Raw genomic sequence first — 7,956 nt, 5'->3', positions numbered from 1 at the left:
GGGCTGCTCTGAGGGAACCCTGGCTGGGGAGATGTATTGCAGTCAACAGCCCGAGGAGCCCTGCTGCTTGGGAGACCTGCCTAGAAGGAAGCAGGAATGCAGGTTTTTCCTGATTTCCTGACTGCTCTACTTTTGCTCTGTACCTATCCGGGAGCCAGGTTCTGGGTGATGGTGGCAGTGGACAGAGGCAGGCACACCTGCTGGTCTCTCTCCTCCCATCGCAGCCTTGGAAAGTCAAGCATCTTCAGCGAGGGACAAGGAGCAGCATCAAAAGAATTGCCTCTAGCTTGGGCTGGAATCCAAGGGGCCTATATGGGATCTCATGTCTTCATCTTTGCTGACACACAAGATAAGGAATTCAGTGTAAGGCTCCAGAGGATAGGACAGGGACCAGAATGTGAAGCACTCTGTAGGGAAGGTGGAGATAGATTTTGTCTTGATATGAGGAACCACCCAAAAATTCCAGCTCTCCACTAATGGCCCCAGGGCCTCCTGAATCCTGCATAGATAAGGGTTGAGGGATAGGATCTGCACATTGTGTGCTCAAGAAGGCTGCTCTCTGGAGTTTTGCAGGTCACAGAGCTACACACTATGACCTCAGTGACATGAAATCGAAGTTCTTTTCCCTCTGAGAGTCTCTGACACTAATGATTTCCTGGTGCTTGAGTTGGTCTGGCCTCAAGGAAAGGGACAGGACAAGTGGGAATGTTTAGATGCTCATTGGGTGGGTGGGGCGTGGACTGAATGTGCCTGGAGAGTCGGCGTAGGCCCAAAAAAGGCTGCTTTCGTTCTCTAAAGCTGGTCAGAAGAGACCCCTAACGGAATGCTAGGGGAGAATTACTGATCATCAACTGAGTGCTAGGCACTGTGGGAGCATTAAAAACTATATAATCCATGTTCCTGCCCTCAGGAGACTTGCCGTCCATATGACAATTCACAATGCAAAGCAAAGAGTAATCAAGGGCGGAGTCCAGGCTGTGCACTGCATGATGCTAGGGACGCCACACACTCGGACACCCTGTGCCACCACAGGTGTTTACACATCTGCCTTATGCCCGGGGAGGTGAGGAGTAATCAATCAGTATCTGTTAAAAGGGTTTCATGCTGTCTGGTTGACAGCATGGCGGCAGGGACGGCTGAGGTGGCGGCGGCCTTGGTGGATATAGGCTCAGCCGGGCAATTTGAGGAACTGCTGTGCTTCAGAGCCAAGTCCCTCCTTGTGGTCCATTTCTGGGCACCATGGACTCCACGGTGCATCAGATGACCGGTGTGATGGCAGAACTAGCAGAGAGAATTCCCAGGTTTCAATCATGAAGAAATATTTCCAAGGAGTTTTAGTGCAGTGAAGGTTTTCAGACTTCAGATGCCCTTGATATTCTGGGGAATGCTTTGGTTTTACTAGTATTCCTGGTCTGGCCTCAGGCAGTTTTGCCTGCCACCATTGCCTTTGTTTTATTAAGAGTTCATCTTCTGGGAGCTCTTTAGAGGGGAGGCACATGTAGTGATCCTCCTGGCTTCATCAGGAGTTTCAAGAACATCATTTACTTCCCAGAAGAGTTTTCAGTGAGGGACCCTACTGGAAACCAGCAGGAATATGAGACGAGATCGGCTTTTAGGAACAAAGAGGAATTTGATTTTGTGAGTCAGGATGCTACTTGTTTTGTTCTGGCTTAAGACTGTTATCTTGCTTCAACTTAGTACTGCCTGTTTTTTGATTTGTATTACTTGATGATTAGAATCCAGTAGTGCCAGGTTGGGGATCTTCACTGAGCCTGGCCCAGTGGCCAGTGTTCACCAGATGTTAGTCGAAAGAGTGACTGTGATGCGTGCCTTTGTCATCACCTTTCTGCTCTTGGTCTGAGTGTGGAATTGTACGAAAGAATATGGCACAGACGTTTCTTAGACTTTAGAAAGAGTCTCTTTTAAATACCTGTCTCTGAATGCTTTACCTTCTCTTTGTTCTTTTTTCATTTTTATTGGACAGTTGGGGCTTCTCAGGTGGTGCAGTGGTGAAGAATCTGGAGATTCTTCATCAAGAGGTGCAAGAGACACAGTTTCAGTCCCTGGGTTGGGAGGATCCCCTGGAGGAGGAAATGGCAACCCATTCCAGTATTCTTGCTGGTAAAATTCCATGAACAGAGAAGCCTGGTGGGCTAGTGTCCAGGGGTCACAAACAGTTGGACATGACTGAGCTACTGAGCATATACATTGGACAGTTGACACTGATTTTAAAATGTATATAGTTTTTCACATTAAAAAATGAAAAGAATTTAAAATATTGCTTCAAAAGAGCATCCTAAAGAAAGAAGAATTAAGGTAGTAAAAGAGCACCCCAAAATATATGAGATGAAAAGTATAAACGAAAGTCAGATAACCACCTCAAACTGTATTATTGTCGTTTATTTGGATAGAAACACCAGATTGGTTAAAGTTATAGATAAAGATAGTATTTCAAGCCCAGTGGAAATCTTTCACCCTTGGAAAAATACGTGCATGTATATTTAAAAACCCTTTAACAATGTAACTTTTCAATACATTTCCTGTAGGTAAAAATGTGAATTCCCCATCCTGGAATGTGAAGTCAAGTGGGCCTTAGAAAGCATCACTACGAACAAAGCTAGTGGAGGTGATGGAATTCCAGTTGAGCTACTTCAAATCCTGAAAGATGATGCTGTGAAAGTGCTGCACTCAATATGCCAGCAAATTTGGAAAACTCAGCAGTGGCCACAGGACTGGAAAGGGTCAGTTTTCATTCGAATCCCAAAGAAAGGAAATGCCAAAGAATGCTCAAACTACCACACAATTGCACTCATCTCACATGCTAGTAAAGTAATGCTCAAAATTCTCCAAGCCAGGCTTCAGCAATACGTGAACTGTGAACTTCCAGATGTTCAAGCTGGTTTTAGAAAAGGCAGAGGAACCAGAGATCAAATTGCCAACATCTGCTGGATCATCGAAAAAGCAAGAGAATTCCAGAAAAACATCTATTTCTGCTTTATTGACTATGCCAAAGCCTTTGACTGTGTGGATCACAATAAACTGTGGAAAATTCTGAAAGAGATAAGAATACCAGACCACCTGACCTGCCTCTCGAGAAACATGTATGCAGGTCAGGAAGCAACAGTTAGAACTGGACATGGAACAACAGATTGGTTCCAAATAGGAAAAGGAGTACATCAAGGCTGTATATTGTCACCCTGCTTATTTAACTTCTATGCAGAGTACATCATGAGAAACGCTGGGCTGAAAGAAGCACAAGCTGGAATCAAGATTGCCGGGAGAAATATCAATCACCTCAGATATGCAGATGACACCATCCTTATGGCAGAAAGTGAAGAGGCACTAAAAAGCCTCTTGATGAAAGTAAAAGAGGAGAGTGAAAATGTTGGCTTAAAGCTCAACATTCAGAAAACGAAGATAATGGCATCTGGTCCCATCACTTCATGGGAAATAGATGGGGAAACAGTGGAAGCAGTGTCAGACTTTATTTTTTGGGTTCCAAAATCACTGCAGATGGTGATTGCAGCCATGAAATTAAAAGATGCTTACTCCCTGGAAGGAAAGTTATGACCAACCTAGACAGCATATTAAAAAGCAGAGACATTACTTTGCCAACAAAGGTCCATCTAGTCAAGGCTATGGTTTTTCCAATAGTCATGTATGGATGTGAGAGTTGGACTATAAAGAAAGCTGAGTACCAAAGAATTGATGCTTTTGAACTGTGGTGTTGGAGAAGACTCTTGAGAGTCCCTTGGACTGTGATCCAACCAGTCCATCCTAAAGGAGATCAGTCCTGGGTGTTCACTGGAAGGGCTGATGTTGAGGCTGAAACTCCAGTACTCTGGCCACCTGATGCGAAGAGCTGACTTATTGGAAAAGACCCTGATTCTGGGAAAGATTGGGGGCAGGAGGAGAAGGGGATGACAGAGGATGAGATGGTTGGATTGCATCACCAACTCAATGGACATGGGTTTGGGTAGCCTCCGGGAATTGGTGATGGACAGGGAGGCCTGGAGTGCTGCAGTTCATGGGGTCACAAAGAATCGGACACGACTGAGAGACTGAACTGAACTGAAAGTGGATACTAAGCCATTTAATTTCTGTCGACTCTTTGTCCTTTCCCCTTTTCAGAAAACCAAAGTTCTACCTCCTACTGTGAATCTTTTCCTTTTGAAAACACATCTTCTTGCTCTCACCTCGCTTCCTTCCTGACTCTTCCCTTATCCATTTGGTTTGTTCCTTTGCAAAGAATGGAAAAATCTCTTCTAGGAAGCTGACAGTCTTCATCCTTTTCTCCTAATCTCCTCTGCACCTACTCTAATGCCATAAAATTTGGAAGGCAGGCAGGTGTATTTTGTGTTACATTAATGATAACTGGCAGCTATTAAGCACATGCTATGTGACAGACACGGTGGTTTCAGTTACATTTCTTACTCAGTCCTCACAAGAGCCTCACGACATAGGTACTATTACTATTATTTTACAGATTAGGAAAGTAAGGTTCAGAGAGGGTACGCAATCTGCCCAGTTTGCACTGCTATTGATTGGTGGAACTGATATTCACACGCAGGTCTGAGAGCCTGGGTATGGACACCCAGCCTGGCTCTGTGCCCCTGGCCGTGATGCTGAGTCGTTTTGTTATGTTCCTTCTTCTTCCCCATCCGACCTTCTACTCACCCTGCTTTTAAGACCTGGAAGCTTTGACTGGAAAAGTCCTTGTAATTACATGTTTCTTCCCAAATTGGACTGGACTGGTTTTTTTCATGGACTGGATATACCAAGCGACACCACATCCAAATGCTTTAATAAGGATAGTAGTAGTTGAGGGAATTTAATTAAAGGGCACTGCAGCTTCAGCTGTAGCAAAATGAATTGTTTTCCTGTATTCTGAAATGTCATAAAAAGTCTTCAATCAGCTATTGCCCTTAACTCCCAAATTCTACTTATAGAAAATGATCCTACAGGAATATTTGAGTGTGAGGTTATACATACAAGGATTTTCACTGCAGCACTGTTGGTAGCAGTGAAATGTTGGGAACAATCTTGTTGCAGTTGTTTCATCGTGAAGTTGTGTCCGACTCTTTTGTGACCCCATGGACTGTGGCCCTCCAAGCTCCTCTGTCCATGGGATTTCCCAGGCAGGAATACTGGGAATGGTTTGCTATTTCCTTGTCCAGAGAAACTTCCTGACTCAGGGATCAAACCCGTGTCTCCTGCATTGGCAGGCAGATTATTTATCACTGAGCCGCCAGGAAAGCCTGTTGCAGACAACCTTAATGTCTATTAATAGGTGACTGTTTATGGTGCATTTAAATGAATGTAGCCATTAAAAAAATATGCTGGTGATTTATGCTATGAAAGCGGCAGGAGAAATTAGAATTTTCCTTTCTTTTCTTGGAAATCATTCAATGATCATAAGAAAAATGGAGGGGAAAACTCACAGGAAAATCCTGCATGCCACAAGAGAGAGAGACCTGACACAGTAATAAATAAATAAAGGGGCATAGAGGAAAGAAATAAGAATGGCAAACAAAATAGAGAGGAAATAAAGATGTAAGGAAAGGGTAGAGAGAACATGATAGATATAGAATATAGGAAAAGGAAAATTTATTATATATATAATTGGAGTCTCTTTAGAAGAAAATCAAAATAGTGGAACATTTCACATAGGAACATATGTTTTTGAAATACAGAAGACTTTAATTTATACCCTGTATCATGGGAGATTATCCCAGAAGAGTTAACTTAGAGATACTATCCTGGTAAAGTTAGATTACAAAGATGATCCATCAAGGAAAATGACCAAGGGAAAAGTGTTACCCAGGGGCTTTATCAACAGCCAAATTTCCCTTCAGCTGTGAAGACATGGTCTCGAACCATGTGAAGAGAGGGTCTCAAACATGGAAGACTTCAGAGAATATCAATTCTATGAACCTTTCTTAAGGAAATAACCAGAGAGTGAATGTTAGCCGACTAAGAGATAATTGAGGAAATTATGGAAAAAAAGATTGACAGCAAGTTTTGAATACATTTATTGTGAACCCGCTCCAGTATTCTTGCCTGGAGAATCCCCTAGACAGAGGAGCCTGGCAGGCTACAGTCCACAGGGTCACACAGAGTCAGACACAACTGAGCGAATGAGTGTGAAAGCTAAAGTAATTCTACACATTAGGGTGATTGAAAGTATGTAAAAATGATATGTCCTGAGAATATATAAACAATGTCTCTAATGGATATTTGCAGAGGAAGTGAGAGAGTAAGTGAGAAGTAGAATAAGTTTACTGATTGCTATACCTTTAATAACTGGGAGTCAAAAAATATTCATCAAAGCTGACATACCAGGTGATAAAGTAAGCACTTTTAAATACAAAGGTAAATTCTGAGAAGTATATTACTGACTAAAACTGGCCAAGAGAGGAGACAAAAGAAAAGAAGAGGAAATATGCTGACTTTTTCTGCCATTGTTCACAGCAAGGAAGGAATAGATATTTGAAAACAGATAATAGGAAGCTGGAGGTATTAAAGTTTTTATTATAAAAGTAACTTCTAAAAGCTTTCAACAAGGCCACAGGCTACATGGTAAGAGATTATGAAAACCTATAAAATTGGAAAGTATAATATGGTATTAGTGTGATAGAACTAAGGTTCTATCACAATAAATGTCTATCACAATGTTCTATCACAATAAATGTTCTATCACAATAAATGTCTAAATAGGCTTAACTCACCTATTAAAAGAAAAAGAAATTCAGATTATATTTCTCAGCAAAACTGACCTTATGCTGTTGTCAAGCAAATGACTCATCTAAGATAAAGTGTTTCCCAGAAGGCTGAAAATACATGTATAATGATGCATGAGGCAAATGCAAAGAAAAGAAAGCACGAGTCGTAATCTCAATATCACATCAGGTGACGATGAAGAAAGGCACTTTGTAAAATTCAAAAATGCAATTCACAATGAGGATATAACAGTTATGAAAGCATGTCTACCAAGAAACAAGGAACAATGTTCATAAAGCTAAAATTACAGGAGATACGGAAAAAATAGACAAGCAAACAAATAGTGGGAGACTTCAATTCACCTCTTTTCAATCAATGACCTTGAATATGTAGAAAAAATAAATTGGATGTAGTAGACCAAAATATCCTATTTGGAGAAACAGATACAGGTTCACAATTCCTCATCCAAAACCCTCTGTAATTTTCCAAAGTTTGAAAAGGTGATATGGTACATGTCAGTTCAGTTCAGCCGTTCAGTCATGTCCGACTCTTTGCGACTCCATGAACTGTAGCACGCCAGGCTGCCCTGTCCATCACCAACTCCCGGAGTCCACCCAAACCCATGTCCATTGTGTCGGTGATGCCATCCAAGCATCTCATCCTCTGTCGTCCCCTTCTCCTCCTGGCCTCAATCTTTCTCAGCATCAGGGTCTTTTCAAATGAGTCAGCTCTCTGCATCAGGTGGCCAAAGTATTGGAGTTCCCTTTAGGATGGACTGGTTGGATCTCCTTGCAGTCCATGGGACTCTCAAGAGTCTTCTCCAACACCACAGTTCAAAAGCATCATAAACATATATTATATATCATCCCAATTGGTATTTGGGATGATATATAATATATATGAATTTGGGGCTTGGGGCAGTACCATAATCAAACACACTGATATTTCTGCTGTAAGTCATTATGATGGGATAAATAAGGACTACAGATAGCCTCATACCAGTTCATCACAGGGTTTGCTGTCAAAGGAACTACAGAAAAAAAGAAAAAAACTTTCAGATTTCAGAACATTTTGGTTTAGGAATTGAAGAGTTGGGAGGTGAATCTGTTTCTGATTCTGCAACAGAGAGCTTGAGGCTCAGAAAGCCAAAATCTGACAGCAGGTGTTGCAGCAAAGGAAGGACTTTTGTTTGCAGGGCCCCAAGCAATGAGAGGGAGATAAGTGTCAGATCCCTTC

The sequence above is a fragment of the Capricornis sumatraensis genome, chromosome 2, assembly GCF_032405125.1.
Source record: "Capricornis sumatraensis isolate serow.1 chromosome 2, serow.2, whole genome shotgun sequence".
NCBI lineage: Eukaryota > Metazoa > Chordata > Mammalia > Artiodactyla > Bovidae > Capricornis > Capricornis sumatraensis.
The sequence above is the reverse complement of the archived record's forward strand: the minus strand, read 5'-3'. Positions refer to the sequence as shown.